The following is a 24,372-nucleotide window of genomic DNA, read 5'->3' as shown; positions in this document are numbered from 1 at the left end:
GATGTAGAGAATGGACTTGAGGACACAGGGTAAGAGGGGGAAGCTGGGGCAAAGTGAGAGTAGCGTCGACATATATACACTACCGAATGTAAAAGAGTTAGCTAGTGGGAAGTAGCAGCATAGCACAGGGAGATCAGCTCAGTGCTTTGCGATGCCCTAGAGGGGTGGGATAGGGAGGGTGGGAAGGGGGCTCAAGAGGGAGGGGATATGGGGACATATGTAGGCATATGGCTGATTCACTTTGGTGTACAACAGAAGCTAACACAGTATTGTGAAGCAATTATATCCCAATAAAGATCTATTAAAAGTAATAACAATAAAATAAATAAATACATAAAGCTAGTCATGTCCACCTGTGTTTAGTGTTCTCTGGGTCTGCTTCCTTAGAGGGAATATTCAAAGAGCTAAAACAGCTCTAGCTACTTGAGATGCTTTTCCCCTGAGCTCTGCAAGTGGATGAACTTATGCCAGATTTAACCTGGATTTTCCCATTGTCAAGTCTAAATACTCCATGTAGACCTCCTCCCCTACATCTTCCCCATTTTCCCTGTCTAAACACAGACCAATCCTCTTTACGCCCATTTCTAATTTAAGCCCATCTTTTTTTCTGCCCTAGGACTTATAGGTATACTTTATACTTTTGACACTTTGGCCATAATTTTCATTATTACCAACAATGTTTTATTTGCCTCATACAACCTGAACAACTGGTAATGTTATATAAAATACTTTTTACCACTTTTGAGCTTGTCTGAAGGAAAATAAGACACTCCTTCTACCTCAGAGTGTGTCCCTGAGTTACACAGTAAGGTAAGTAAAGAAATAAAGTGCAGTGTGCAGCTCTACTGAGAGGAGGGAGTAAGGAGTGGTAGGGGTTAGACAGGGAATCCAGTTGGTTCACTAGCATGACCACTTATCAGCATTCCCTGGTTAGTGATACTTTCATGGTTCTTCTGCTCTCATACATTCTTAAAGATGATAAGCTAACTCAACTAAGCTTTATCAAATAAAAATGTATAGAATATATATTATATGCTGAAAATTATATTAAGGGTCAAAGAGAATACCAAGAAGTAGAGGCAGAGTCCTTTCCCACTAAAAGCATATGGCCTAATTAGAGACACAAGATATACACATTTATGTTACAAGACAGTGAGTGTATGATTAAGTGCCAAAATATATCACGCAGATAATACAGGCCTGAGGTGGGTCAAAGATGGAGGAGATTGGTGTGAAGTGCATCTGTCAAGAGACATTTCAGGAAGTTATAGGAAAGGGATGAAACTTGAACCAGATCTGATTTCTATTTTCCTGTACCCTAAGTGGTTTATTTTTGCCTCTACTCTATTCAACAGCATGAATAATTTGATAAAGTTCCAGGAACTAGAAAGTCTCCCCTCTGTTGACAGATATAGTTTACCTAAAAATGAGGATGTCAGAGATTCAGAGGGTATGAGCTCTACCTGGCTCTTGTCTTCATAATGAGTTCTCCTCTGGGCAAAAGCTATAAAAGAGCACAGCACTTACATATCTGAAACATAATGAAATGACATGTTTTTAAAAGGTCAAGATGCCAGAATGCAACATAACTATTGTGTTAAACTCATATTTTTAAAAATCAGCAACCTTAAAGTCTTTGCAGAAAATTACAATTAAATATTAGATAGAATGACATTAAAAACCCTTGAAAAACGTTATGAAAAATGGCATTCTAACAAAATCCAACCCCACCAGAGGTCTAAGGTAAAATTTCTTTCTCTAGCGTCTTCCATTCTCAAAGAATTCCCTTTTGGGTTATAAAGTCTGACCTAGCACAATATTTTAGATCCATAACAGCTCAAAGAGTCAAATATAAGGAACCAGGTGGAACTGTAGGTATTACAATCTTTAGCTTACAATTACACATCTATTTGGACTCTACCAAAGTACTTGACTTTGAAAGTATTTCATTTGGTTGGCTGCTTTTAACTCTGAAGTCTTTCTAGTGGAGCCTGACTCCCCTGTAGGACTTTTTGAGAGGCAAAAAGTGACATTTAGAATGCCGTCAACACACTCAGTTTGTGACATATTAGTTGTCAAACCGAAAGCTTGGAGGTTGGCCTCTTCAATGGTTTACCAAAAAAAATAGATTATCAAAAACAAATCAAGGACAATGTATATTTTTTAAAGTTTCAGGTTTTAAGTCAAACATTCATCATATTTTAGTTATTATTATTGGTGTTATGTTGTTAATATACTGAAGATTATTTAGTTCTTCATTTAAAATTAAATTACACAAAACTATGCCCCATCTCTACTAATATCCCAAAATATCTCACCCCTTTGCTCCTTCTTGCTGGCACACACATCCCGATAAACTCCTACTTCTAATTCAAGAGTCAGCTAAAAGCATCACCTCCTTTGGGGAGGCTTTCCTAGTCCCTCAGTCAAAATGAGACAGTCTAATATTTGTAGTCACCTGATATTTTGCATATTCCTTCATTTTAAAGATCATATTTCATTATATTCGTGCATTTTCCCACTAGGATTCCTTGAAGGGAAGGATTGTTTTTTATTCATCTTTGCTTTATGGTATCTGATAAATGGTTAGAATTCAGCAGGAATTTAATAAACATTTTTAAAGAAATATATAAATGAAGGGAACTAAATTCTTAAGTAAGGAGGTCTGTTTTTTAAAGCATGCACTACATTGTACAAAAGGACAAGAAGGTAGTTAACCACTACAAAGTGCAGAATTTATGCAAGTTGTTATAATAAAAATTAGTATTAAGTACATTATTTATAACAGAATCTACAATATAAACCCACAACCAACTTGGTTAATTTAAATCATATAATTAAATGAAAGGATAAATGAGTATTTAATAAGCAAATAAGATAAGTGGTTGGTGAGTGATGTGAGCAGAAGGCTTGTACACTGCTACTATAAAAAAGAAAATGTATTTACATTATCAAATAATTTTCTGGAAAAATGTAATGAAAATGTTTCCCCTATGAATCTAAGTTACTGATCATTAAACTATAACACTCTGAGCCCTGATACATGTTCCTTTTTAGCACTGATCTAAATCTATGCCTGATCTGATTCATGACAACTATGCAGCTAAGGTAAAGACCAAGACCTGAAAGTGTAAAAGTGCTTATTGGATTCTTTCTCATTCCTGAGAATGATGAAAGTGACAAAAGCACACTGCATTGCAGAATGTACTTCCCAGCATTTTCTAAATCTTAAAATCTTATTTCTAAATTAGATAGGTAGGTGCATAAGTTGTGTAGCCTCGCCACTAGTTTGTCACCTAGAAGAAATAAAATGCTGCTACTGTCACTATTTCTTCCTGGTGCTCTCTTGTTCTGTTCTCATAATACATTTTCTCAGGGGCAATGCATTCTTTCACAATAGACCATGGGCTAGAAGTATCAAAGTGTCTGAGAAATTATTGTTCCCATTGCTCAGTAACACCATATACTGCATCTGAATTCAAATAATCCCAACATAGATCAAAATATTCATTTCTAATCCCACATTTTTCCTTAATAAAAATACATCAAAGATTGGAAAAGACATAAAACACTACCACAAGTTTATGGTGATTTGCCTATAAAGAGCTTCACAGAACTCGTTCTGCCAAGTTGTGGTAGCTCCATCCCACATACTTTTATACTCTTGCAAGGAAAAAACCATGGACCCTGCCTAGTTCTACTGACTTACAAAGAAAACACCATGGACATAACACAACAAACAAGAAGAGGAAGATGCTGAAAGCCGGAAAGAAGGCAGCAGATTCTAGGGACCTTAGGACCTAAGCAACAACATGGCAGTGAGTCCCCTGGGTTTCCTTAGTGCCTCTCCATATATCCCAGATAGGACACTGAGCCCCCAACTCAGAACTACTAACATACACAGATTTTTTAAAAAGCTCCAAGAAAAACCTGTTTATACTACACTGTTTTCTACATCCAGTTGCTTATCCTAGAAAAGACATATGTATATTCATGTTTGAAGAACAGCTGACACTCAGAAAACATCACCAAGAACACAGAAGTCAGATCTTTACCTCCTACAGGAGAAACAATTATAAAGTATGTTTCTGTGTAGATCAGTGGTTCCCAAACTCTGGCTTTAATCACAATCTCCTAGAGGACTGGTTGAAATAAATTGCTGGAATTCAGCCCCGAAGTTTCTAAGTCAGTAGATCTGGAGTGGGGTCCAAGAATTTACACTTCTGAAAAGTTAATACCAGCATAACACCAAAGGCAATACCAGTGATACCAATCTGAACCGTGCAATGTCCAACTTAACTGTAATGTTAATACTCTCGCATTTAAGCCAAAATCCCAGCTACAAATGTACTGCTAATGGAGAATAATATTCTGTGTGTATCATGCACTGAAGACATAATCTTCCAAGTGGATAATACTGTTTGCTTGGAAGGTAGAGAATATTTCCACTGTCTATCATTTTGAGAAGAGTTAGGTTTGGGAGCAGGAAATGGGCAATAGAAGGCAAGCTTTAGAATATAAAACACAGTGAGGCAGCGGGATATTTCTCTGCTTGGGTACCATGGCTGTTGGAGTCTGAATACAAGAAGTATAGAGATGAAGCCCTAAAGTCATGGAAATTAGTCTTCTTTGGAAAGCTGAGGGATTAGTACCACAATCTGGGGAAAAGAAACAACAGCAGACACTATGCAGTTAGATAGTTGATTCCTATGTAGAAAAAGAAGACAGTGGTTTTGGATCTGTGAAGTAACAGCAATACATAGCTGATCCTGTCTCACCACTTCTGGGACGATGAGGAAACATGGAAGTAACTTATAAGAGAGCTGAAATATGTGGACATTAAAGATCCCATAATGTGGAGAGCTTTGGGGCACTCTTAGCCAAGCTTAGCACCAAAGGATTATCTATCCTCAAAGAACCATCGTAGTCTCCGCAGGAATCTGGATCATCTAGGCTTCTAACATCAGTGATTCCATACTAATTGCATGACAGAGCAAGACTAAATGCAAAAGTCACACCACGTGGCAATAGATTTCATGGCAGTAGACTGGAAAACCCCAGGGTTCTTTCTTGTTGGTGTAAAAATGTGAACTGCTTTGGGGTTGTGTGAGATTCTGAAGTTTTTGGGCAAATTAAGGGTAGGGGAAACCCCAAGAGGGAGATTCTAGATTTCCTGATAAAGAAGGAAGTTGGGTACTGAAGTGATTAATTGAAAAAATTATGGAGATGTGACCAAATTGGTCTTCTGAATCAGTGGAGCATTTCATACCAATTACATGGTTGTTGTTCAGTTCCCTGTAGCTGGTTGGCTCATTGGTTAAATCATGATGCTAGGAAAGAGTGGATAGGAGATTTAATTTTACACTTGAATAGGCCTGTTTTGCTCATGACACAGGCTCTAGATTCCTCCTTAACACCGGCCAGGCATTTTACAAAAGGATGGTGATAATCCACATTAGGAACTTGAAGAAATCATTGCTGATGAGTACAAATTCATTACCATGGCTGGAATAAACACCTCAAAAATGCACCTGATGTTAGTGGGTAGTTGTATTAGCTTCGTATTCCAAAAAATACAGCACTATTCTGAAAAAGCAGAATTCCAAATTGACTGAGAAATGCCAATTTGACTCTCATAGAGATCCTGGAAACTCGTTCAAAAAATTTGTGTACCAGATACCACTATGCTAAGTGCTTTACTGTATTCTCCATTTATTCCTTATAACAACAACATGAGATGGGTTTCATCCACCAATTACAGATGTAAGAACATCTGTAATTTGATTACAATTTGAAACTTTTCTAAAAGAAGGTTCTGAGTTATTAGGATGGTGCTATCTAACAAGCTTTATCTTTTTAATATGGATCCCAATGAGTCCAATCAGTACAAAAGGCATGAAATAACCAGGGTCAGAATTTGGTCAAACTGACTTGTACCCATGTAATTATAAATTAACATTATGCTTGATGAATCCCTCTGGGAGTCTTTTGAGTAGTTTAACGTTTGGCCCCAAACCTGTCTGTGGATAAAATTAACCTGGAAGAGTGTAAATCTATACTTTATTAAAAATTCCCAAGTTTTCTTCTGATATACAGTCAAGTTTAGAAACCACTAGTTCGCTCTGTTTTTTTTCCGAAAGAGCTGGAATAAGCAAGCATAGAGAGATGGGCCCAAGGGGTGCTACAGCTTTTGGTAATACAGCAGAAGTAGTAGGTTGAAAAGCCCTCCTGCTTCAAATCATATAGATTTTGGGTAGATTACCACAAAGAGTTTTGGTTTGGGTTTTGGTTTTTGAAGTTTTTATGGAATAATAAAAAATACAATGAAGTATACAAATTGTGAGCATAAACTCAGTGAATTTTTACAAACTAAACAAAGTCATGTAAACAACAAATGGATCAAGAAACAATACTACACACATCCTAGAAGCCACCCTTATACTCCCTTCCTATCACTGACCTAACCCACTTCATCTCAGGATAACCACTACCCAATTTAAAATAGCACAGATTAGTTTTGCCTGGTTTTATATCTATATAAATAAACCATATAGTACAACTTTGCTATCTAGCTCCTTTTCGTTGTTGTAGATGGTTCAGTCTCATTGCTGTACAGAATTCTACAATTTATCCATTCCTTACAACAATTTAGTTATCCATTCTATAGTTGACGGACATTTGGGTGGTTCCCATTTTTTGGCTTTTACAAAAAGTGCTGCTAAGAAAATTCATGTATGTGAGTAAGTACATGAAATAAGTACATTGAAACATACACTTTTTTTCTGTTGGGTATAAACCTAGGAGTGTAATTTCAGCATCATAGGAATGAGTGTATCAGTTATAGTAAACACTGTCAGTCTTACGAAGTGACTGTACTGAGTTATGCTCCCATCAACAGTATAGGAGAATTCCAGGTGCCCTATATAAAAATCAACACTTAGTGTTTTCCATCTGTTTAACTGAAGCAAATTCAGTTGTATAGTGATATCTCACTCTGGTTTTCATTTTCATTTCCCTAATGGCTGATGAAGTTGATGATCTTTTCATATGTTTTCACATCTTCTCCCACTGCATAGGTTGACTTTTCACTCTTCTAATGGTTTCATTTTATGTACAAAGGCCCAGCTGCTCCGTGGCACATGGGATCCTCCTGGACCGGGGCATGAACCCGTGTCCCCGGCACCGGCAGGCGGACTCCCAACCACTGCACCACCAGGGAAGCCCCAAATTTTTTCTTTTTTGTTTCGTGTGTCTTGTTAAACATTTGTCTATCCCAAGGTGAATAATATTTTCTTATATATTTTATTCTGAAAATTTCATAGCTTTACCAGTCACAATTGGATCTTTGAGCTATTGTCATTTTGAATAAAATTTTGTGTGTGGCATGATATGAGTCAAGATTCTTTTTTTCCATATATATATATATATATATATATATTCAGTACAATTTATTGAAAATACCTTCATATCCCCCATTGAATTGCAGTAATTCCTTCACTGTAAATCAGTAAATTATTTAGGTGTGACTACTTCTAGACTACTTTTTCCATTTGTGTATTTGTCTATCTTTGCACCACTATCACATTGCCAAATACTATGACTTCATAATATCTGCAGTCTCATAGACTATTCAGCAAATATTCACTTTCCAAAAGAGGAGGTCTCTGTGACAAAACTTATATGAGAAGTGCTGAGAGGTAACAGAACTCTAACTTTTCAGTAAGTGGAGAAAGAAGTTGCAGAAAGTGCCCAGGGGAGCCACAATGAGTGGCTTTCAGAAAACACTCCTTTAAAAGTGAGTCATAACTCGGGCAGGCAACAGTCCCTTGATGATGGCTGCCTCTGAGCCATCCTGTGAGACTTGGCAGCCCCAGGAGTCACACTAGAAGTCGTCCTGAGCCAGATTATATTCTGAGATTCAGAGGCAGCCTCTCTATACAGAAGCATCAAACTCTATGGAAATAGGCTATAGCTATAGCAATAAAAGAGCCTCTGAGCTGAGAGGCTTAGAAAACTACCCAGGCCTCTCCCCCCACCACCTCCCACAAAAACTTCCTGCTAGTACTCTAAGAAAATTCAATGCCATCACCTTGGAATAACAACAGAAATATATGTTTAATAAGATATTATCAGAAAAAGGGGGAAATGAACAGCTTAACCATTTGACAGATGATGAAAATTCACCAAGAAAATGTACCTGCAAAGCAGATAAAAAATATAAAAAAGGATTCTGATTTCAGCTCTGACATGTAAAAGGTTTGGAAACACTACTTCTATCCCTACAAGAAAAACTTTAACAAACTGAAAATCAAGTACTTTTCTTTAAGCTATCAGAAAACTGACATTGCAGGGCATATAACCAGGCTGAAATCTGGACAGTCAGGTTGCATCCAGAGAGATATAGCTCCTGAGATATGCTTACCTGGGGCAGAAGCTGCTGGATGTCATAAGCTGGTATAAATATTAAATAAAAAAATTCTGTCAAACTGCTGGAGACTAGGTGTGGAGAGTTTGAGAGTGAGAAATTTCTGGGGCCCACAGTCATTGGGGAACCCCCTCACACTAATAAATTAATTAATATTTATTATATAAATATCATTAAAATAAAATATCTTAGAGTACAAAGTTCATTTGAGGTCTAAAGATTACTTTTAGAACTTTTAGCCTAACAACATTTGGTAACAAATAGTTTTTTACTATAAAATAGTCCATATGAAGTTGAAAAGTAATTTTAAAATGTTTCTACCTTACCTAAACAGAGTGATAAAAAGCAAAGTTTATTATAACCATTAATCCTGAAAACAGCTAATTTTAGTAAGAAAAAGGAAACAATACTATTATAACGATACTACCGTAAACCTAATAAAGAAGATAGACATTAAAAAGACCTGAAAATAAAGACTTTACTTATATCTGATTGGTTTATATGACTATTTTTAAATAAATTTAATTTTTAAAACAAAACATTACTAAAAACTGTTAAAAAGTTGAATGACTTTTTCGTATTAAATGTATTAAATCAAGACAGTATGGTACTGGCACAAAAACATAAATATAGATAAATGGAACAGGATAGAAAGCCCAGAGATAAACCCACACACATATGGTCACCTTATCTTTGATAAAAGAGGCAGGAATGTACAGTAGAGAAAGGACAGCCTCTTCAATAAGTGGTGCTGGGAAAACTGGACAGGTACATGTAAAAGTATGAAATTAGAACACTCCCTAACACCACACACAAAAATAAATTCAAAATGGATTAAAGACCTAAATGTAAGGCCAGACACCATCAAACTCTTAGAGGAAAACATAGGCAGAACACTCTATGACATAAATCACAGCAAGGTCCTTTCTGACCCACCGACTAGAGAAATGGAAATAAAAACAAAAATAAACAAATGGGACCTAATGAAACTTCAAAGCTTTTGCACAGCAAAGGAAACCATAACCAAGACCAAAAGACAACCCTCAGAATGGGAGAAAATATTTGCGAATGAAGCAACTGACAAAGAATTAGTCTCCAGAATTTACAAGAAGCTCATGCAGCTCAATTAAAAAAAAAAAAACCAATCCAAAAATGGGCAGATGACCTAAATAGACACTTCCCCAAAGAAGATAATCAGATTGCCAACAAACACATGAAAGAATGCTCAACATCATTAATCATTAGAGAAATGCAAATCAAAACTACAATGAGATATCATCTCACAATGGTCAGAATGGCCATCATCAAAAAATCTAGAAACAATAATTGCTGGAGAGGGTGTGGAGAAAAGGGAACACTCTTGCAGTGTTGGTGGGAATGTCAATTGGTACAGCCACTATGGAGAACAGTATGGAGGTTCCTTAAAAACTACAAATAGAACTACCATGTGACCCAGCAATCCCACTACTGGGCATATACCCTAAGAAAACCATAATTCAAAAAGAGTCATGTACCAAAATGTTCATTGCAGCTCTATTTACAATAGCCAGGACATGGAAGCAACCTAAGTGTCCATCAACAGATGAATGGATAAAGAAGATGTGGCACATATGTACAATGGAATATTACTCAGCCATAAAAAGAAACGAAGTTGAGTTATTTGTAGTGAGGTGTATGGACCTGGAATCTGTCATACAGAGTGAAGTAAGTCAGAAAGAGAAAGACAAATACCGTATGCTAACACATATATATGGAATCTAAGAAAATAAAAATGTCAGGAAAAACCTAGAGGTAAGATGGGAATAAAGACAGAGACCTACTAGAGAATGGACTTGAGGATATGGGGAGGGGGAATGGTAAGCTGTGACAAAGTGAAAGAGTGGCATGGACATATATACACTACCAAACGTAAAATAGATAGCTAGTGGGAAGGAGCTGCATAGCACAGGGAGATCAGCTTGGTGGTTTGTGACCACCTAGAGGGGTGGGATAGGGAGGGAGGGAGAGAGGGAGATGCAAGAGGGAAGAGATATGGTAACATATGTATATGTATAACTGATTCACTTTGTTATAAAGCAGAAACTAACACACCACTGTAAAGCAATTATACTCCAATAAAAATGTAAAAAAAAAAAAAGACCTGAAAATAAAGGCTTTATTTATATCTGATTGGTATATATGACTAGTTTTTAAATAAGTTTAATTTTTAAAACAAAACATTACTGGGCTTCCCTGGTGGCACAGTGGTTGAGAATCTGCCTGCTAATGCAGGGGACATGGGTCAAGCCCTGGTCTGGGAAGATCCCACATGCCGTGGAGCAACTAGGCCCATGAGCCACAACTACTGAGCCTGCGCATCTGGAGCCTGTGCTCCGCAACGAGAGGCCACGACAGTGAGAGGCCGCACACTGCGATGAAGAGTGGCCCCTGCCTGCCACAACTAGGGAAAGCCCCTGCACAGAAACGAAGACCCCACACAGCCAAAAATAAAAATTAATTAATTAAACGAAGGCTCAACATTTAAAAAAAAACTTACTAAAAACTGTTAAAAAGTTGAATGACTTTTTGTTATTAAATGTTATAAAACTTTTAAGAGAATCTTGTTTTTAAAACACTGAAATACTTTGATACAAATCTAACAAAAAATGTATACAGAATCTGTACATGAAAAACTATAAAATAACAAAGAAAGAAGTTAAATATCTGAGAGGGTGTGGAGAAAAGGGAACCCTCTTGCACTGTTGGTGGGAATGTAAATTGATACAGCCACTATGGAGAACATTATGGAGGTTCCTTAAAAAACTAAAAATAGAACTACCATTATGACCCAGTAATCCCACTACTGCACATATATCCTGAGAAAACCATAATTCAAAAAGAGTCATGTACCACAATGGTCATTGCAGCTCTATTTACAATAGCCAGGACATGGAAGCAACCTAAGTGTCCATCAACAGATGAATGGATAAAGAAGATGTGGCACATATATACAATGGAATATTACTCAGCCATAGAAAGAAACGAAACTGAGTTATTTGTAGTGAGGTGGATGGACCTAGAGTCTGTCATACAGAGTGAAGTAAGTCAGAAAGAAAAAAACAAATACCTTATGCTAACACATATATATGGAATCTTAAAAAAAAAAAACAATGGTTCTGATGAACCTAGGGGCAGGATAGGAATATAGATGCAGATGTAGAGAATGGACTTGAGTACATGGGGAGGGGGAAGGGTAAGATGGGATGAAGTGAGAGAATAACATGGACATATACACACTACCAAATGTAAAATACATAGCTAGTGGGAAGCAGTCGAAAACCACACGGAGATCAGCTCCGTGCTTTGCGACCACCTAGAGGGGTGGGATAGGGAGAGGGGGAGGGAGATGAAAGAAGAAAGGGATATGGGGATATATGTATGTGTATAGTAGATTCATTTTGTTATACAGTAGAAACTAATATAACATTTTAAAGCAATTATACTCAAATAAAGATAGTAAAAAAAAAAAAGAGAGAAATTAAATGTCTAAATAAATGGAGACATAGATAGTCTGTTTTTATGGACTGGAAGACTTTATATTGTTAAAATATCAATTATGTCCAATTTGATCTACAGATTCAATACAATCAAAATCAATCCCAGCAAGCTCTTTTTGTAGATATTAATAAATAGATTCTAAAATCTATATGGAAAGGCAAAAGTACTAGAAGAACCAAAGCTAGTACAGTTTTAAAAAGAAGAACAAAGTTGGTGGACTCCTTATAACCCAATTTTAAGATTAAGTATAAAGTTAATTAATCAATACAGCATATATCAGTGAAAGTATAAACAAGCATATCAATGTAATAGAATAGAAAGCCCATGAATAGACCCACACAAATATAGTCACTGATTTTTGACAAAGATGCAAAGGCAATTTAATTGAGTAAGGACGGTTTTTTTCAGCAAATGGTGCTTCTAACTGAATATTCACATACAAAGAAGAAAAAATGAGAATCAACACAGAGCTCACACCTGACACAAAAATTAACTCCAAATGGATCATAGACTTAAATGGAAAATACAAACTATAAAACATCTAGAGAAAAACAGGAGAAGAAAATATGAATAACCTTGGGTTTGTTGATGAGTTTTCAGATACAACATACCACAGGCATGATCCATAAAAGAAAAAAAATTAATCAGTTTGATTGTATTAAAATTAAAAGCTTTTGCTCTATGAAAGATGCTATTAAGAAATTAGAAGATAAGTTTCAGACTGGAAAAAATACTTGAAAATCACACATATGATAAAGGATTTGTATCCAGATATGCAAAGAACTCTTAAAACTCAACAATAAGAAATGATCTCCCAAAATGGACTAAAGATCTGAACAGACACCTCACCAAAGAAGATATGCAAATGACAAATAAGCATATGAAAAGACAGTCAACATCATTTGTCATTAGGGAAATGGAAATCAAAACAACAATGAGGGCTTCCCTGGTGGCTCAGTGGTTGAGAGTCCACCTGCCGATGCAGGGGACACGGGTTCGTGCCCCAGTCTGAGAGGATCCCACATGCCGTGGAGCAGCTGGGCCCGTGAGCCATGGCCGCTGAGCCTGTGAGTCCAGAGCCTGTGCTCCGCAACGGGAGAGGCCACAACAGTGAGAGGCCCGCGTACCGCAAAAAAAAAAAAAAAAAAAAAAAAATTAAACATCACTACACACCTATAAGAATGGCTAAAATCCAAAACACTGGTAACCCCAAAGGCTGGCAAGGAGATGGAGCAGTAGGAACTCTCCCTCATTGCTGGGGAGAATGCAAAATGGTACAGCCACTTTAGAAGACAGCTTGATGGTTCTTATAAAACTTATCATAAACTTAAATGTGACCCAGTATTCATGCTCTTAAATATTTACCTAATTGATTTGATAACTTATTTCTACACAAAAACCAGCAGGCAAATTTTTATAGCAGCTTTATTAATAATCACAGAAAGCCTTCAACAACCTAGATGTACTAAATAGGCGAATGCATAAACTTGGTACATTGATGCATAAACAAACTTTGGTACATTGATACTACGGAATACTATTTAGTATAAATAAAAATAAATGAGCTATTAATCCACACTCAGCATGGATGAATCTTAAATATGCATTGCTGAGTGAAAGAAGCCATTCTGAAAAGGCTACATACTGTATGATTCCAATTATATGACATTCTGAAAAAGGCAAAAGTATAGCTGTAGTAAAAAGATCAGTGTTTGCCAGAGGCTCAGGGGTAGAGGAAGGTAGCATGAGTAAAGCACAGGAGACTGATCTGTTTTTAGCATGGTCAATCTATTCTGTATGATATTGTAATTGTGGATATGTAACACTATGCCTTTGTCACAAGCCATGAATTTTAAAGCACAGAGTGAACTTTACTCTGTGCAAATTTTTAATAATATTTAGAAGGTTCTGGGATCCCAGGATATAGCCAATTATACAGGCTCCAAACAAAATGTTTTGAACTCTCAAGAAAACAGGGAATATTAGTCACATGAGTCTTTCATGAAGAACTACTAAGAGACAAATTTAGCCTACTTCACCCAAAAAAAAAAATGGAAAAAGATCAACAGAAGGACTAGTGAATAAAAACTTCAGTAAAATATAAAATAGAAGGAGTGCTCTCACAGATAATTATCTGGTTCCTGATTTTGAAAAGAATGTTCATATTTGCCTTCATTACCTCTGTATCCTATGGATTACTGGCAGTGCCTTTTATTAGGTGAAAAAATTATTTTCTATACCTAATTCACTGTGTATTTTTCATCATGAATTGCTGTTGATTTTATGTTTTTTCTGTATCTACTATTATTTTTATATGTCCTTTCTTCTTTAATCTCTTTCTTATATTCCTGAGTTAAATCCTACTTAGTCACAGTATTTTAAGTTATTTTTACATTGCTGCTTTGAGTATGTACTCACTTTTTAAGAATATTTACTTTAAATTCACCTATAGCATTGTAAAACTTTTCCTATGTTCTATTCTTAAGAATAATGAGTGCATGACAGAGATGCTGAAGCTTTCAGAAAATTGCTTGAGTCTGCTAATATTTTGACATGTAAATTTTAACCATTGTTCAATTTTTAATGGTTATAAATATACGCAGATCATTTTTAACTCAGGTTTGATAAATTAGATTTTTAGAATATTTCCTGTTTTATTATGTTCTTAATCTACTGCCATTAAGTGATTTTCATTGTTTTCTTATTATATATGAATCTGAGTCCTATCCCATTTCATTCCTAACATTATTTTATAGCTTTGAACTTTTTAAGTTGATAAATAGTGGTTTCTGTGTAGAAAATTATAGCATAGAAATATAATGTATAAATTGCAAACCTGTAAAGGAGAATAAATAGAATGAAAAGAAAATCAATCCAAAAGAAAGCTAGAAAGGAGGAAAACAGGATCCAAGATAAAGTGAGACAAGTAGAAATAAAAAAAATAGGATACAAAAATAAAACCGAGAATGTAGTTATAAAAGTAAATATGAATAGATCAAGCTCACGAAGCTAAGAACAAGAATAAATCCAAAGCATATGGAAGGATATAAAGATAAAAACAAAATTAATATTAATGAAATATAAAATAATATTATAAAACAATATAAAACAGAGACTTTTTAAAAGTTAGATATTAATATTCTAAAATAACTGATAAAACAGACAAAACTCTGGTAAGAGTTACCAAGAAAAAAAATAGAAGGCACAAATTAACAATATCTGGAATAGGGGATTCTGGAGAAGATGGTGGAAGAGTAAGACACAGAGATCACCTTCCTCCCCACAGATAACATCAGAAATACATCTACACGTGGAACTGCTCCTATAGAACACCCACTGATCGCTGGCAGAAGACCTCAGACCTCCCAAAAAGCAAGAAAATCCCCTCGTACCTGGGTAGGGCAAAAGAAAAGAAGAAAAAATGGAGACAAAAGAATAGGGATGGGACCTGCACCAGTGGGAGGGAGCTGTGAAGGAGGAAAGGTTTCCACACACTAGGAAGCCCCTTCGTGGGCAGAGACTGCGGATGGTGGAGGCGGGGAGCTTCAGAGTCACGGAGGAGAGCACAGCAAGAGGGGTGCGGAGAGCAAAGCAGAGAGATTCCTGCACAGAGGATCGGTGCTGACCAGCACTCACCAGCCCTAGAGGGTTGTCTGCTCACCTGCCGGGATGGGCAGGGGCTTGGAGCTGAGGCTTGGGCTTCAGAGGTCAGATTCCAGAGAGAGGACTGGGGTTGGCGATGTGAACACAGCCTGAAGGGGGCTAGTGCACCACAGCTAGCCAGGAGGGAGTCCGGGAAAAAGTCTGGAGCTGCCGAAGAGAAAAGAGACTTTTTCTTGCCTCTTTGTTTCCTGGTGCACGAGGAGAGGGGATTAAGAGCACTGCTTAAAGGAGCTCCAGAAATGGGAGTGAGCCACAGCTATCAGAGTGGACACCAGAGACGGGCATGAGATGCTAAGGCTGCTGCTGCAGCCACCAAGAAAACTGTGTGCTAGCACAGGTCACTATCCACACTGCCCCTCCCGGGAGCCTGTGCAGCCCGCCACTGTCAGGATCCCGTGATACAGGGACAACTTCCCTGGGAGAACACACGGCACGCCTCAGGCTGGTGGAACGTCACGCCAGCCTCTGTGGCCGCAGCCTCGCCCGACATCCGTACCCCTCGGTCCCCCCGGCCTGAGTGAGGCAGAGTCCCCGAATCAGCTGCTCCTTTAACCCTGCCCTGTCTGAGCGAAGAACAGACGCACTCAGGCAACGTACACACAGAGGTGGGGCCAAATCCAAAGCTGAACCGGGGAGCTGTGTGAACAAAGAAGAGAAAGGGAAATTTCTCCCAGCAACCTCAGGAGCAGTGGATTAAATCTCCACAATCAACGTCACGTACCCCGCATCTGTGGAATACCTGAATAGATGACGAATCATCCCAAACTGAGGAGGTGGACTTTGGGAGCAAGATATATTATTTTTTCCCCTTTTCCTCTTTTTGTGAGTGTGTATGTGTATGCTTCTGTGTGAGATTTTGTCTGTATAGCTTTGCTTTCACGATTTGTCCTAGGGTTCTGACCATCCGGGTTTTTTTTTTTTTTTTTTTTTTAACTCTTTAAAATTGTTTTTCATAATAATTATTTTTTATTTTAATAACTATTTTATTTTATCCTATTTTATTTTATCCTCTTCCTTCCTTCCTTTCTTTCCCTTTCTTTCTTTCTTTCTTTCTTTCTCTTTCTTTCTTTCTTATTTTTTCTCCCTTTTTCTGAGCCATGTGGATGAAAGGCTCTTGGTGCTCCAGCCAGGCATCAGGGCTGTGCCTCTGAAGTGGGAGAGCCAAGTTCAGGACATTGGTCCACAAGAGACCTCCAAGCTCCACATAATATCAAATGGCAAAAATCTCCCAGAGATCTCCATCTCAACACCAAGACCCAGCTTCACTCAATGACCAGCAAACTACAGTGCTGGACACCTTATGCCAAACAACTAGCAACACAGGAACACAGCTCCACCCATTAGCAGAGAGGCTGCCTAAAATCATAATAAGTCCACAGACACCCCAAAACACACCAGCAGATGTGGACCTGTCCACCAGAAAGACAAGATCCAGCCTCATCCATCAGAACACAGGCCCTAGTCCCCTCCACCAGGAAACATACACAATCCACTGAACCAACCTTAGCCACTGGGGACAGACACCAAAAACAACGGGAACTACAAACCTGCAGACTGCGAAAAGGAGACCCCAAACACAGTAAGATAAGCAAGATGAAAAGACAGAAAAACACAGAGCAGATGAAGGAGCAAGGTAAAAACCCACCAGACCTAACAAACAAAGAAGAAATAGGCAGTCTACCTGAAAAAGAATTCAGCATAATGATAGTAAAGATGATCCATAATCTTGGAAATAGAATAAAGAAAATGCAAGAAACATTTAACAAGGACCTAGAAGAACTAAAGAGGAAACAAGCAATGATGAACAACACAATAAATGAAATTAAAAATACTCTAGATGGGATCAATAGCAGAATAACTGAGGCAGAAGAAGAGATAAGTGACCTGGAAGATAAAATAGTGGAAATAACTACAGCAGAGCACAATAAAGAAAAAAGAATGAAAAGAACTGAGGATGATCTCAGAGACCCCTAGGACAACACTAAAAGCACCAATATACGAATTATAGGGGTTCCAGAAGAAGAAGAGAAAAAGAAAGGGACTGAGAAAATATTTGAAGAGATTATAGTTGAAAACTTCCTAATATGGGAAAGGAAACAGTTAATCAAGTCCAGGAAGCACAGAGAGCCCCATACAGGATAAATCCAAGGAGAAACACGCCAAGACACATATTAATCAAACTGTCAAAAATTAAATGCAAAGAAAACATATTAAAAACAGCAAGGGAAAAACAACAAATAACACACAAGGGAATCCCCATAGGGTTAACAGCTGATCTTTCAGCAGAAACTCTGCAAGACAGAAGGGAGTCACAGGACATATTTAAAGTGATGAAGGAGAAAAACCTACAATCAAGACTACTCTACCCAGCAAGGACCTCACTCAGATTTGATGGAGAAATTAAAACCTTTACATGCAAGCAAAAGCTGAGAGAGTTCAGCACCACCAAACCAGGTTTACACCAAATGCTAAAGGAACTTCTCTAGGCAAGAAACACAATAGAAGGAAAAGAACTACAATAACAAACCCAAAACAATTAAGAAAATGGGAATAGGAACATACATATCGATAATTACCTTAAATGTAAATGGATTTAATGCTCCCACCAAAAGACACAGACTGGCTGAATGGATACAAAAACAAGACCCATATATATGCTGTCTACAAGAGACCCACTTCAGACCTAGGGACACATACAAACTGAAAGTGAGGGGATGAAAAAAGATATTGCATGCAAATGGAGATCAGAAGAAAGCTGGAGTAGCAATTCTCATATCAGACAAAATAGACTTTAAAATAAAGACTATTACAAGAGAAAAAGAAGGACACTACATAATGATCAAGGGATCGATCCAAAAAGAAGATATAACAATTGTAAATATTTATGCACCCAACATAGGAGCACCTCAACACATAAGGCAAATACTAACAGCCATAAAAGGGGAAATCGACAGTAACACAGTCATAGTAGGGGACTTTAACACCACACTTTCACCAATGGACAGATCATCCACAATGAAAATAAATAAGGAAACACAGCTTTAAATGATACATTAAACAAGAAGGACTTAATTAATATTTATAAGACATTCCATACAAAAACAACAGAATACATATTTTTCTCAAATGCTCATGGAACACTCTCCAGGATAGATCATATCTTGGGTCACAAATCTAGCCTTGGTAAATTTAAGAAAATTGAAATCGTATCAAATACCTTTTCCAACCACAACGCTATGAGACTAGATATCAATTATAGGAAAAGATCTGTAAAAAGTACAAACACGTGGAGGCTAAGCAACATACTACTTAATAACAAAGTGATCACTGAAGAAATCAAAGAGGAAATCAAAGAATACCTAGAAACAAATGACAATGGAGACACAACAAGCCAAAACCTATGGGATGCAACAAAAACAATTCTAAGAGGGAAGTTTATAGCAATACAATCCTACCTCAAGAAACAGGAAACATTTCAAATAAACAACCTAACCCTGCACCTAAAGCAATTAGAGAAGGAAGAACAAAAGAAACCCAAATTTAGCAGAAGGAAAGAAATCATAAAGATCAGAGCAGAAATAAATGAAAAAGAAATGAAGGAAACAAGAGCAAATATCAATAAAACTAAAAGCTGATTCTTTGAGAAGATAAACAAAATTGATAAACCATTAGCCAGACTCATCAAGATAAAAAGGGAGAAGACTCAAATAAAGAGAATTAGAAATGAAAAAGGAGAAGTAACAACTGACACTGCAGAAATACAAAAGATCATGAGAGATTACTACAAGCAACTCTATTTCAATAAAATGGACAATCTGGAAGAAATGGACAAATTCTTAGAAATGCACAACCTGCCAAGACTGAACCAGGAAGAAATAGAAAACATGAACAGACCAATCACAAGCACTGAAATTGAAACTGTGATTAAAAATCTTCCAAAAAACAAAAGCCCAGGACCAGATGGTTTCACAGGCGAATTCTACCAAACATTTAGAGAAGAGCTAACACCTATCCTTCTCAAACTCTTCCAAATATAGCAGAGGAAGGAACACTCCCAAATTCATTCTATGAGGCCAACATCACCCTGATACCAAAACAAGACAAAGATGTCACAAAGAAAGAAAACTACAGGCCAATATCACTGAAGAACATAGATGCCAAATTCCTCAACAAAATACTAGCAAACAGAATCCAACAGCACATTGAAAGGATCATACACCATGATCAAGTGGGGTTTATTCCAGGAATGCAAGGATTCTTCAATATAGACAAATCAATCAATGTGATACACCATATTAACCAATTGAAGGAGAAAAACCATATGGTCATATCAATACATGGAAGCTTTTGACAAAATTCAACACCCATTTACGATAAAAACCCTGCAGAAAGTAGGCATAGAGGGAACTTTCATCAACATAATAAAGGCCATATATGACAAACCCACAGCCAACATTATCCTCAATGGTTAAAAACTGAAAGCATTTCCACTAAGATCAGGAAAAAGACAAGGTTTCCCACTCTCACCACTCTTATTCAACATAGTTTTGGAAGTTCTAGCCACAGCAATCAGAGAAGAAAAATAAATAAAAGTAATCCAAATCGGAAAAGAGGAAATAAGCTGTCACTGTTTGCAGGTGACATGATACTATACATAGAGAATCCTAAAGATGCTACCAGAAAACTACTAAAGCTAACCAATGAATTTGGTAAAGTAGCAGGATACAAAATTAATGCATAGAAATCTCTGGCATTCTTATACACTAATGATGAAAAATATGAAAATGAAATCAAGAAAACACTCCCATTTAACACTGCAACAAAAAGAATAAAATATCTAGGAATAAACTTACCTAAGGAGATAAAAGACCTATATGCAGAAAATTATAAGACACTGATGAAAGTAATTAAAGATGATACAAAGGGATATACCACGTTCTTGAATTGGCAGAATCAACATTGTGAAAATGACTCTACTACCCAAAGCAATCTACAGATTCAATGAAATCCCTATCAGACTACCACTGGCATTTTTTACAGAACTAGAACAAAAAATTTCACAATTTGTATGGAAACACAAAAGAATAGCCAAAGCAATCTTGAGAACGAAAAATGGAGCTGGAGGAATCAGGCTCCTTGACTTCAGACTATACTACAAAGCTACAGTAATCAAGACAGTATGGTACTGGCACAAAGACAGAAATATAGATCAACGGAACAGGAGAGAAAGCCCAGAGATAAACCCCTGTACATATGGTCCCCTTATCTTTGATAAAGGAGGCAAGAATATACAGTGGAGAAAAGACAGCTTCTTCAATAAGTGGTGCTTGGAAGACTGTACAGGTAAATGTAAAAGTATGAAATTAGAACACTCCCTAACACCATACACAAAAATAAGCTCAAAATGGATTAGAGACCGAAATGTAAGGCCAGACACTACAAAATTCTTAGAGGAAAACATAGGCAGAACACTCTATGACATAAATCACAGCAAGGTCCTTTTTGACCCACCTCCTAGAGAAATGGAAAAAAAAATGGGACCTAATGAAACTTAAAAGCATTTGCACAGCAAAGGAAACCATAAACAAGATGAAAAGCCAACCCTCAGAATGGGAGAAAATATTTGCAAATGAAGCAACTGACAAAGGATGAATCTCCAGAATTTACAAGCAGCTCATGCAGCTCAATTAAAAACAAAACAAAACAAAAACCCCAATCCAAAAATGGGCAGAAGACCTAAATAGACATTTCTCCAAAGAAGATAATCAGATTGCCAACAAACACATGAAAGAATGCTCAACATCATTAATCATTAGAGAAATGCAAATCAAAACTACAATGAGATATCATCTCACACCAGTCAGAATGGCCATCATCAAAAAATCTAGAAACAATAAATGCTGGAGAGGGTGTGGAGAAAAGGGAACACTCTTGCACTTCTGGTGGGAATGTGAATTGGTACAGCCACTATGGAGAACAGTATGGAGGTTCCTTAAAAAACTACAAATAGAACTACCATATGACCCAGCAATCCCACTACTGGGCATATACCCTGAGAAAACCAAAATTCAAAAAGAGTCATGTACCAAAATGTTCATTGCAGCTCTATTTACAATAGCCCGGAGATGGAAACAACCTAAGTGTCCATCATCAGATGAATGGATAAAGAATATGTGGCACATATATACAATGGAATATTACTCAGCCATAAAAAGAAACGAAATTGAGCTATTTGTAATGATGGGGATAGACATAGAGTCTGTCATACAGAGTGGAGTGAGTCAGAAAGAAAAAGACAAATACCGTATGCTAACACATATATATGGAATTAAAAAAAAATAAATGTCATGAAGAACCTAGGGGGAAGACAGGAATAAAGACACAGACCTACTGGAGAACGGACTTGAGGATATGGGGAGGGGGAAGGGTGAGCTGTGACAAAGTGAGAGAGAGGCATGGACATATATACACTAACAAACCTAAGGTAGATAGCTAGTGGGAAGCAGCCGCATGGCACAGGGATATCGGCTCGGTGCTTTGTGACCGCCTGGAGGGGTGGGATAGGGAGGGTGGGAGGGAGGGAGATGCAAGAGGGAAGAGATATGGGAACATATGTATATGTATAACTGATTCACTTTGTTATAAAGCAGAAACTAACACACCATTGTAAAGCAATTTTACCCCAATAAAGATGTTAAAAAAAAAAAACTACAAATAGAACTACCATACAACCCAGCAATCCCACCACTGGGCATATACCCTGAGAAAACCATAATTCAAAAAGAGTCATGTACCAAAATGTTCATTGCAGCTCTATTTACAATAGCCAGGACATGGAAGCAACCCAAGTGTCCATCAACAGATGAATGGATAAAGAAGATGTGGCACATATATACAATGGAATATTACTTAGTCATACAAAGAAATGAAACTGAGTTATTTGTAGTGAGGTGGATGGACCTGGAATCTGTTATACAGAGTGAAGTAAGTCAGAAGGAGAAAAACAAATACCATATGCTAACACATATATATGGAATCTAAGAAAAAAAATGTCATGAAGAGCCTAGGGGTAGGATGGGAATAAAGACACAGACTTACTAAAGCATGGCCTTGAGGATATGAGGATAGGGAAGGGTAAGCTGTGACGAAGTGAGAGAGTGGCATGGACATATATACACTACCAAACGTAGGGTGTATAGCTAGTGGGAAGCAGCCACGTGGCACAGGGAGATCAACTAGGTGGTTTGTGAATACCTAGAAGGGTGGGATAGGGAGGGTCAGCGGGAGGGAGATGCAAGAGGGAAGAGATATGGGAACATATGTATATGTATAACTGATTCACTTGGTTGTAAAGCAGAAACTAATACACCATTGTAAAGCAATTATACTCTAATAAAGATGTTTAAAAAAATTTGGAATAAAAGAGGGTAAATTATAAGGCAAAAATTTTTATGTTAGAAGTCTATTGATATAATAGACCAGCAAAGATGAAAACAGAGATGTCAAATTCCAAAAATATATATAACTTTCAAAAACTTGCTCAAGAAGACCCCTACTATTTACATAAACATTACATAATTTGAGTAAGAAGTTAAAAACACGTCTCCACAAAGAAAACTCCAGACCCAGACAGTCCAATAGGTGAGTTCCATGAAACTATCAAGGAACAGGTAATTCCAAATTACAAAACTTGTCCAGAGTTTTGTAAAAAAAAAAAAGAGGGCCAACTCCTGAAATTGTTTCTGAAATTAGTGGTACTAGATACCAAAACCAAGCAAGTACAATATGGGAAAAGAAAACAATAGACTAACCTCACGCAGGAACACACATTCAAAATCATAAACAAAATATAGACAAGCCAAATCCTGAATTATGTGAAAAATATAGTAAACCATAGGCAGGTTTCTTTTTACACAGGAATGCAAAGTTGGTTAACTTTTAAAAAATCCAATTAATTTAATTTATTACATTAATGGATTAAAGGAGAAAACAATAGAATCTTATCAATAATGAAGGAAAATAACTTAAAATTCATTACCCCTTTATGATAAACAATTCAGCACATCAGCCCAAAAAAGAAAAAAGCCCAAACAAACAAACAGAACAAGCTAGTAAAATAAGAGAACTATCTTACCTGATAAAATGATAAATGTGGTATTTATAAAATGTATAGCAAACACAGTAATATGGCTAGATTTGTGATTAGGGGCTTTATCTTACTGGTTAAACAAAGAACTCTGAATTTGGGGGGGACTATTTTGGAGAATATTAAAGGACTTCAAGCAGATTCTCTGTCCATTTTGAAAAGATATTTCTATGGAATATGTAAAAGAAAAATTAAAATAGAGGTCATGGTCTACAATCTAGTGTGTAACTCAAATAGAGAGGAATTGGAAGATCTGGAAACGAAGGGAGCGATATGAGATATTGAAGTAAAACAAAGTAAAGGATATCTTAATCCCAAACTCCTAATTTATCATACACACATTACTATATATAACATAGATAATCAACAAGGACCTACTTTATAGCAGAGGGAACTCTACTCAATATTCCGTAATAACATATAAGGGAAAAAATCTGAAAAAGGATGGATATATGTATATGTATAAGTGAACCACTTTGTTATACACTTGAAACTAACACAACATTGTAAATCAACTATATCCCAATATAAAATAAAAATTACATTAAAAAAAAGTAAAAGACTTTTAAAGAATTGCCTGTGAAGGGAGGAAAAGCAGAAA

The 24,372-nt window shown here is 36.8% G+C and overlaps 1 pseudogene; it reads right to left on the bottom strand.

Annotated features, from left to right (window-relative positions):
* LOC136120169 (small ribosomal subunit protein eS12 pseudogene) overlaps positions 1-16,115 on the bottom strand; it is a 36,924-nt pseudogene extending 20,809 nt beyond the window's left edge.
* Between the last annotated feature and the right edge of the window lie 8,257 nt (positions 16,116-24,372).

The sequence above is a fragment of the Phocoena phocoena genome, chromosome 3, assembly GCF_963924675.1.
Source record: "Phocoena phocoena chromosome 3, mPhoPho1.1, whole genome shotgun sequence".
In the NCBI taxonomy this organism is placed as follows: domain Eukaryota; kingdom Metazoa; phylum Chordata; class Mammalia; order Artiodactyla; family Phocoenidae; genus Phocoena; species Phocoena phocoena.
This window is presented reverse-complemented; position numbering and strand designations above follow the sequence as displayed.